This window comes from Megalops cyprinoides, chromosome 12 (assembly GCF_013368585.1).
Source record: "Megalops cyprinoides isolate fMegCyp1 chromosome 12, fMegCyp1.pri, whole genome shotgun sequence".
NCBI lineage: Eukaryota > Metazoa > Chordata > Actinopteri > Elopiformes > Megalopidae > Megalops > Megalops cyprinoides.
In genome coordinates this window covers 2,049,287-2,060,079 of record NC_050594.1, presented here as the reverse complement: position 1 = coordinate 2,060,079, position 10,793 = coordinate 2,049,287, and positions in this window count along the sequence as shown.

The following is a 10,793-nucleotide window of genomic DNA, read 5'->3' as shown; positions in this document are numbered from 1 at the left end:
TCCTGCTCAGTAATTCTCTACAGCTCAGGTAAGTCAGTTTATCAATATACGGCACTGGGTTCATCAGGGACAGTTTGTTTTTGTTTGATTAAGTTGCAGTTTTCCTTAAGATGACACTGCGGTCTTTATTGAGTTATGGTCATCCGAATATATAATGCTGTCATCCTGGATAAGCATGAATTTACCATACATGGAAAACAATGAAAACAGCCTACATACATTAGATACTTATATACACAAACCTGCAAATAAAATGTAATTTGAAAAGAAAAAAAAATACAACGCTTCTCTGTCTCAATGGGTCACAGAGGGTGGTGTGATTTATTGGCTTAATTTGCTAACCTCTAGCTCTGTGGATCTTTTGGGCCGTGTGCGCTTTCTGTACCCAGCGTTTGGCGAGCTGGGCTGCGGGGGTCAAGGTCAGCCCGTTTTAGCTCGGTCGAGTTCAGACTGTCCACTCCTCGTCCCTTAAGCATTCAATTACACAGTCACCTGACACCGAATTAGCATGACAGGCTAATTTACCTTTTCACCCCATTTGATTATCGCCTCCTCCTCCCAGGGCCAGGCACAAAGTCCGTTATCTTGGCCAGAGTTTGGGCTACCGACGCGGGACCAAAGAAAAAACTGAAAAATGTCAGAGCATATTAATTATTGAGGAATTTGAAAATTACTTCCATCTACTCAAGAGTCTGCGGGGTATCCCATTATGTTCTATCACTGCTGGGAGGTCGCGAGGACTGACTCTCTTTCTCTCTTACATTAATGAGCGGCCCTCAAGGTCCATGTAATGAACTGCTGCTTACATAGTACAGTGCAGTACAACTGACCCAAGGCAGAGAGGAAAGAATGTTAAATAAAATAATCACAAAATGTACAATCGTTCTTGTTTTCTAATATTGTTGTGTAAGTATAGTAAGTGTTTGCATTCAGGCATCCGACATGTAATGTGCGTTGAACCTGAAAACCACTGTTTATATAAATATATATATATTTAAACTACATCAGTGGCCAAAGTTTCCGAAAGTCACTTTACATATACAGTCCCATCTCACTCCTGACAGATGCACTGAAATTTGCATTGCAAAGGAGAGGGGTTTGGCATGCACTGTTTTCCTGCAAGCTGAACATGGGATCTATGATTGTTCATGGAGAGAACCAAACCTCAAACCTCTCAAAGCCAAGTGTGTCACAGCCAGGCTCAAAAGTGTAAGCGATGACAGCATTTATAACTTCGTAAGTACTTTTCTCTTTGCTTCAAGTTGAAGTTAAAAAAAGCCAAAGTATAATTTGTCCCCGTTGATCAAAAATTCAATTCAAAGTCTATAAATATAAATAAATCAGCTGCAGTCAGCGAGTCTCTGGGAGAAGGTGCCAGCTGCATGGAGATCAAATCTATAATCCTTCACCGCAGACAGGAACACGTCCAATAACAGCCGGCCAAAATAATTCACATGCAAAATTGAATGTCGCAGAATTAAATGAAATCCGTAATAATGGAATGAACATCGCAACTTGAAAGCATCTCTTGCAATGGCTTGTACAGGAGGAGGGAGAGGGGAAAAAAGATGGCTAAGTCTAAATTAAGATGTTAGATGTGAAGTTTCCAATAGGACCTTGACATAACTGTTGACCTACTCATGACACGATCACAGTGGCAAGGATTTGGAATTCTATTAGTATTATCAGTGGGGAAAAAAAGTCAAGGCGTCATCAGGAAAGCAAATCTATAGCGTCTACTCCTTCAGCCAATTACTGTTGTTAAAGTAGAATTAGATGGGTATTGACAATGACAGGGGGAAGGGGATTAGTGTGGGTGACGGAGCGCGAAGCTGGCAGCACTGTTGCACTATGGGGGAGAGAGAGAGTAGGGAGAGAAGGAGAGAGAGAGAGGGAGAGCAGGGAGACAGAGAGAGGGAGAGGAGGGAGAGAGGGAGAGAGAGAGAGAGAGGGAGAGGGAGAGAGAGGGAGAGGGAGAGAGAGGGGAGAGGGAGAAGAGAGAGAGGGAGAGCAGGGAGACAGAGAGAGAGAGGGAGGGAGAGGGAGAGAGAGGGGAGAGGGAGAAGAGAGAGAGAGAGAAAGAGAGAGAGGGAGAAGAGGGAGAGGAGGGAGACAGAGAGAGAGAGGGGCACAAGGAGGGACAAAATGGCACCATGGAAAGGGGAATATTTTGTCATCTTCAAAAGCCAATCTCTTTAAGAGGAAAAGTTGATTTTGACACTTTGTTAACGGGGAGATTAAAATGTGCCACCCTGAGATGATTGGATGATGGTTTTGATTGGATTGTGGGTGGAAACAGCACACCCGGTGCATCTTCATGGCGCCCGCAGCCCCACCCCCCTGCCAGTGAAAACACTCTCCCATTGGTTGTTTTAAGGTGAACCTTTGATGCCAACAAACAGTGACTTAGATTCAGTCCAATTGCAATGTGCTTAGAGCCTAACTTGAAACCAAAAAAACAAAAATTTGGCCGATGTTGCTATTTTTCTTTTTTACACAATTTTTCCTAGGGTAACATTTGATTAAATTTGTCACTCAAACTTAAGGCAAATGGCACTGTGATTGCATCACACATACATGCTCCTCAAGAATTATGAGGTTGTCTTCTTCTTTAGAGCAGGAGTATGATTTGATATTTCCGTTCTTTGAAATTTTTGATATTTGTCATTGTTTGATAAGCAAATTCTCAGACATCACATTGTCTTTAAAACAAGCTAACCGTTTAGATCAAATGTTTCATTTTTTAAATCCATTTTCCCATTCAAGGCAGACTTCTGTTATGACACAGGAGAATAACTGAGAGTGTAAATCCCATCATACAACTGCATTGTAAATACAACAAACAGATTTTTTTATATACCTGGTTTAATAAACAAATTGAATCAAGCTGCATTCAATGACCTGCTGATTTGTTCATTTGTAATGAGATACCAGCAAAAGAGTGGCGGAATAGTAATGTTCCAACATGCAGGGATGACAGCAGAGCTTGATGTAGCATTTTTTAAAATGGAAAATAATGCCACTGAGTGACAATTTCTTTTGAAATAGTCAACATACATCACAGGAATACAAAGAAAGAAACACAATCGGTAATTTAAAGCATTTGAATGCAGGGGGGGAAGTCAGAGAAAGTAAATTCAAAGCAATCTAATGAATTTATGCCTGGCTGGCAGATCTTTGCAGGTTATTGGAAAAATTGCTGGAGTTAATATTAACACTGCAATGTGTAAATCAATAGATTGAGAGTGAGCAATACATTTTAATTTAAAAATGCTCAAACTTCAGCAGTAAATCCATGCTGTTAAGCTCAGGCACGGCATCGGGAGGCTTGGATAGAAGAGATATACCTTTGCAGAGGATGCAGCCCCCTCTTCCCCTGCCTCCCACCAGCAGTAGATATGTAAGATGTCTGCTCAGACTCCAACCACTAAGCCTACGCAACGACTTTCATCAAGTTCACTGGACTTTCCCAACTGGTATCACACTAAATGGATGTGATCATCTGTATACCAGCGCTACTCTGAAGTCCTGCTGGTTCACGGACACATGGTTGAATGTAATGCCTCTCAGATTAAGTAAACGTATTTCCTTGCACTGCAGAACATGTGCACGGGTTTTGAAATGATTTTGCTGCATTTGGCAATCGACTGAGTGGCAGAATATTAATTATTATTATTATTATTATGAATATTATTACAGCAGTTAGAGGCATTAATATGAAATTATATGGCAGTGCTTTGCTTTCATGTGATTTGTAGTTTTTAGGGAACTAAAGAAAAAAGGAACATGATGTCGTCCTTTAATCCCTCAGCAGTTGTTACTATAGAAAAAGGATAAAAGTTGCATTTCCATTAATTATGCAATAATACATTTACTTAATGTGGGTGCAATATATATTCTCCCACTGTATTGGTTTGGCCTTCTTGCTGCATTCTTTATTGATCAATATATCAATAAGTAACAAAAGGTGCAATTTTTTTTGCTTTCATTAGTTGGCATACTGTTAAATGCTTTAAAGTTTTCAAAACTGATTGTTGAATCAGAGCCAGTTACAGTGTGTTTGAACAATATGTGTACTCCAATGCATACCAGTCTTCCATTTGATAATTGCAAATGAATGATGTGGACAACAACAATAGTGTGGAATGCTTGAAATGGTGATGGTGTTGATAACACAGAGAAGCATTATTAAGACATACTGTATTTTCATTATTTCAGAGCTGTCTCAGGCCCCTTCCTGTAGTATTCCATGAGATCCCTCTCTCTGGCACAGAGGACCAAACAAACTCACCCCTGTTCACTACAACAGCTGTGAAAGGACTGTACAATTACGCTTTTGCAATTAGATACAGTAGAAAACTCTACCTTTGTTCAAGAAAGGAAGTTCAGCATCACATGAGCACAGTAATATTGTCTTAGTATTTTTCTCCCTCCATGTACCTGGGTGTCATTGTGAGTAAATTAGACTGAAGGTGACCAGCATGTGGCACACACGTACTCACGCAGCACACTGCACCAGCACACAGGCTGAAACAGACATTAGGTATGATATGTTTTTTATTCTCGCCATCAATAACACTTAAAGAGCATCACGCCAGACAGCCCCTTCCTCTGAACAAGTAGCCCTGTTCTCTCTCCAGGGGACAGAGACTATGATTCTGTAAATATGAGTCCATCCATAAATCACTAACACAACACGATTCAGGGAGACAAGGGAATATGTGGCCACTCTTTCCATACCTCAGGTTGCTGGGAAGTTTTTGGAAATTTGTCATGCTGCATCTGAGGCTGTGACTTTTTTCTGTATAGTGCTACACGGTTGTTAAAAAAGAAAATTGGAGCATGCATCTAAATTAATCAAATAAATTTTCAGAATGATGGGAAGTTTAGCCTGTTTAATACTTGGTGTCAGAACTCAACAATGGAACTAATACAACAGACTGTGTTAATTAATTTTGTTGAGCTGTTACAGTTGTAGTATTCTTTCACACAAAACTTATAGAACAAATATTGCAATCTGCATTATTCCACAAATTGCTATATGCTGTCTTTTAGATTCAAGGTGAGCTTGCTCTCACTTAATCCTCAGTTGCAGGCTAACTAGCTAACTTCACTTCTTTAGCTAGCTACATACATTACCGGCATTTACATTACATTACTGGCATTTTAGCTAGTACACACAGCTTCACTTGACCACTTAACACCGTCTGCACTGACAGCCTGAAGAAATGTTTTGCCACTGCTATATTTCTTACAGCATTTCTCTGGCTGTATGTTATCTAGTTAGCTAGCTAAACATCCTAGCATTAGCCGCATAACATAAACCCTGAAATAAACAGCATGGAAGAGAGCAAGTCTAATACTATCACTAACTAGCAGTAATTTGCTCACAGGTAGCTAATAGTAACTGTTAGCAGATGCAAAGTATGTAAACCAATCTGTGCCATTTCAGAAGAAAACAATATCATAGTTTCCTAGATAACTATCACTAATTAATTTAGCAGAGACCACCAGTAAAGGACAATATGCTAACGGAGACAACCAGTAAAGGAACTCACTGCACACCAAAGTTTGTATGAGTGGCTAGTTTTGGCTATTCATACAATGAATGCTGATACAGGATTTCTGCAGAGAATGCAGTTATATGGTTAGTCTGGATGCTGTGATCAACCAGATGCAACGATTCCTCATGCAAAGATTTAGAACTTTTTATGCTCTTTTTTATAACTTTTTTTTAATATGTCCCCTACGCTGAGGAGAAATTCTGAAGTAATGATTCTATCTTTCTCTTTCAGCAAGCATGGGTCCAGACTGCCTCAAACACTTCTGCAGAACAGGGGGTGTCTGTAGACTGCAGACTGCCTGCTGTAACCCCCGTCCCCCCCCCCCCCCCCCCTGCCTGCAGTGTCCTTATTCCTCACTCAGGGGTGTGTGTGTCATGCCTCTCCATTTTCACATGCTGCCAGTTACTGCTGCTCCAGATATTTATGCTCTGATCGCGTTTGAGCATCAAACCTTTATTCAAGTCTATGCTCAGGTTTCCCAAAATGGCAAAAAATATCATTTTATTGATTTGTGCTGTGCATGAAATAACAGACCCTTGTTTTTTTAATATTTCTCACATTCCTAAGATACCTCTATTAACAAAAACTGTCTGTCCATTTCAAAAAGCTGTTCTTTATTTATGTTCGCTCTGACTTGTATCACGCATTCATATGTGAACTGAAATTAACATTAGGAACTATTAAAATGTCCTCTCTTGCCCCAGATTCACTTCCACAGATACCCGTTTTTTAATTTTACAATAGAAATGTTTTAATGCTGTAGAAATGTTCTGTAACAGTACTAAACATTGCTAGTTTTCCATTTTTGAATGTTTTTTTTTTTTTAGTATTGCACATTTAGTGTGGAGAGCATTATGTCTGTAAGAGTATTAACACTAGGTTCTGCTCCATCTTCCTGTTGGACACATGTACGCTGCACAGTATGATGTAAGACCTTTTGCCTTTCCTTCCCCTCCCTGATAACCCACTCAAAACATTTTCATTTATCATGAAAGGCATTCTTTTACTAAAGGATGTGGAATTCTTCTCATAACTTGTGAGGTTATTTAAGCAATTCATGCATTGTCATATGTATTTTGTTTAAATACATAGATGAAAAAGTATGTCAGAAACTAAAAAAATAATAATGAAACGCAATATAGCCATTTTTACAAAGCTTCTGATATCAGTCATTTGACGTAAGCCAAGTATACCTGCAACTCTGTCAGTATTCTTTGTTGAGTAAGCTGTAAGGAGAACCTGTCAGAATCAAAATTTGAGACAACCTTTATGTTAGGTGAATCAAAAAAAAATAGTGCTTCTGTGCTCCAGTGCAAGAGGTTGATCACGGGGACTCCTTTTGGGACTCCTTTTGGTTTCTCAGAGTCAAGCATGACCGTCATGTAGAACAGACACGATCAACTGTGTCACAGGCGTTTTAATGTGCCGCACTGCAATTGGTTTGGAACGGTGATCCGTGATTGAGTGATGTACCTGTAAAATCATTTTCTCATATTGTCACATGATCTAAAGCCAATGTTTGCTCAACAAAACAGCCCATACTGTAAACTTCAGCTGAGCTGAAAGTGTCTGCATTTAGTGTAAGGAAACCTATTGCATTTCCTATAGCATTTTTATATATACATCAATAACGATTTATGTCTTCACTTTCTCATAATCATAATGAGCTATGATCTTTGGAGGAGGACAGCAGTGGTCAACTTGCATATCTATTTTTAACTGCATTTATGTTCAGGTCTATTACAGTTTTGCTTCAGTGCTGTTTTAATTCAAGACTACCTGGTTAAATAAGCAACGAGAGGTGATTTCACTGCAGCCATCTGATTTTGCTACAGATTAACTGGCTGAAGTAATCCTTATAAACATCTCTAGAAATCGGAGTGGTCAGAGTATTAATATCTCCTTGCGGTTGCCACCTGGGGACTGGTGTGATTGTCTTTAGGTTACTAGGGCAGCTGAACAAGGAGAAATAGCCTTCAGATTAATCACACAGGGCAGGCTGTTTATTCTGGCAGTCAGTCCGGGGAAATTATCATATCAAAGCCTGACAGACAATGGGAAAATGAGTGGCACCTGGTAGTGACAGCTTACAATGAAGTAACCCATGAAAGGGTGAGGTAACACACTGAAACATGTGTTCGGGAGGCTGGGGGAGAACTGAGAGTATCGCACTGATAAAAGCACTGCACGTGTGCACAGGACCCAAAGGGGGAGATTCACCGAGGGTCACCGCTGATCACAAACGCACCATGTGACCACAAATGAATGGCATTGCTATTCAAATTAGGATCCACAGTATGAATGAACATAGTGTTCATGCAGTTACGGTACAATCTTAAGTTAAAAACAGGATCACTATATTCTCTGATCCAGAACTGTTGGCCTTACGATTGCTTTGATTCTCTATAAAAGGTTATACCATAGAAATGAATTTTAACATATTTAGCTGCCATTGTTTAAATGCTGCCTGCACAGACAGTAATTTGAAGTCAGAGTTCATTTCAGTCAATATATCTTTTAATAACCAGAACATTTAGGAAAATGCACTTTAGCAATCTAGCTGGCAAAGAGCTTTAATAAATTTATGAAAATATATGACATGTATAGTGACATTGTTTCATGTCAGGTAGACATTTTTTACAATACGTTTTATTTAAAGAGCATAATATGTTTGGTTGTACCTAATGGTAGGTATTTTTTAAAGTGGATTTATCAAAAAGCATTGTTAGAATCAGTTTTTGTTTAAAAGGAAAGAAAGTGGAAAATGGAAAAGTGGAAGTTCAGTATATTTTATTCAACTTTATTCTTCATTCAAATAGAATGCTGTAGCTTGGGTGATATGCAGATACCCCATTTGTTCTATTAGTAGTTAACAGGAATGGGATATTAAGTAGGCTATTCTGTAGATGGAAAATTATTTACTAACCCTCAAGATGATGATCAAAAAACAATAAAACATCACAGCCCAAACTGCCCGAGAGAACCCTTTTCCCTAAACTCTACAGTATTTTCAAACCATATTAACATTATTTTTTTAGGTAAACTGAAAGGAACTGTAATTCATTCTGGGTCTTGGAGGAGGAAAACATCTGTTGTCGTCCTTTATAATTAGCATAATTAATGAACGTTAATCAATCCAAACAAATTATTTTTTAACACCTAAAATAAATCACACAGATCCCACTCATGACTGACCCAGTATGCTTCAAATGGGTAATTGATCAAAAGTAAATTAGACAATGTTTAGCAATGAGCCGTATTGTATTTCAGCATTTGAATCACACCCAATACATTAGACAAAGAGGACAGATGGATTAAGAAATTACTTTGAAAGGAAGTGGATCTGTAATCGGGGCAGTAGCAGAGGCGTAGTGATCGCTGGAGACACAGACTGGACTTGAGGGTTGTGTTTTCATATCCTATGTGGGACAGTGCTGTTGCAGCCTGATAAACCAATGCTATAATCCCTTTGCCACATTTGCATTCACATTGTCTTTCAGCAAACGCTCTTGTCCAGAGTGACTTACAGGAAGAGAGAACAAAGTGCATGTAATAAAGTTGCATGGATTACGGAACACAGATGACGCAGCCGACCGCGCCAGACACGGACTTTTCTCAGAACCTTACACAGCGCTGTGATGACCAGTGATAACAACACAAAGTGATTCGATACCTTGACAGGTGTGATGGATAAGTGTGATATGGCAACGCACCATACTCTACGCAAAGAAGGGCAGGAGAGTGATGGGAGGCAAGGTGCAGTCTGAGCAGGCGGGCTCTCAGGCTGAGATGGAAGATGGCCCATGGCCTCACAGTCCTGACCGCTGCGGGAAGCTCATTCCACCACAGCAAGGCCAGAATGACCAGAGGACTCGACTGGGACATGTGATGAGGGGGGGGCAGCCAGGCGGCCTGCCTCAGGGTGCAGAGCAGAATGATCTGGTTGGTGGGTGTGATGGACTGTAGATATGGGGGGGCCATTCCCCTCACCACCCTGACAACAGCTATTTCAGCAAGAAACATGCAGAGTTTGGCCGCTTGCAAACGTTGTGTCTGACTGCAGCTCTGCAGCATAAAAGCTTTCCCACCCGGGAGCTTTTCTTTTACCTGAAGGTTTGTGGATTTTTAAGTGGTCCTCATATCCTGTCCTAAAAATAACGTGAAAAGTTTTACCACTCAAAAGAATTATTTCACTTTAGAGATGTTTTGTGGAATATATTAAACAATCAACAAATTTACACAGAGCAAGAAAACTTATGTAGCTACTGTTTTTAATAAAATTTAAATGAAATAATAATTGTGTAGGTTGAAATGTTCCAGTTGTTGAATATCTGCAAGTCCAATGAAATCAGGTTACATGACAGACCTTAGATGTGAACAGTATGAAGGAGAATAGCTCTGAAGTACGCAGCAGAACTTTAAAAGTACTTTAACAGAATATACACTTATTTAATTCACCTGCTTTTTCACCTGAACCTAAACACTCAATTTTAATGTTCTTTGAAGGCTTGCAAAAATGAAAGGTTAAGAGGTGCTGTGTCTTATTAAAGCCTATAATTGTCTGTACTCTTAAGGCAATATGTTTTTAAGAGCAGTTTTTTTTCAAATAAAACATTTCGTTGACCTGCTGTTGAGGAGTATTTTATGCAGTAACTACTCATGTCATATACTCAGAGTACAGGTGATTGGTACATTGGTACTGTGTATCTTGGAATGAATGAAACAAAATTAATTGGTTTAAAGGAATCATTGGGCAAGTACTACATCTTGCTGTCATTTTACATGTACAAAATTATTCTTGAAGTGTTTATGATGTAGCTAACTAATAACAAAATGACAATACAACCATTCAATATTGTTGTTGTAAACATAACTATGTTGCTATGTCATGCTGTATACTCTTCATCAGGAATTCATGGGAGTGCCAGTTCATTTCTGTGTAATCACAGTCACGTTAGCAGACTGTGTGGCTCTCACCGGTCAGCTGCATTAATACATATTCACTACAAAAACTGAGAGGAGGTGGGATGTCTTTCCTGGTTAAACATCAATTAAGAGTGAAAAATATACAGCAACAATAAAAACGCACACATACACATACACAGACACTCTCTCTCTCTCTCTCTCGCTCTCTCTCACACACACACAGAGTTATTAACATTCCTTCAAATGTGCCGGGAAGGGTTTATGGTAACATGAAAAGCAGGCTATAGGGAATTCGGCACATAC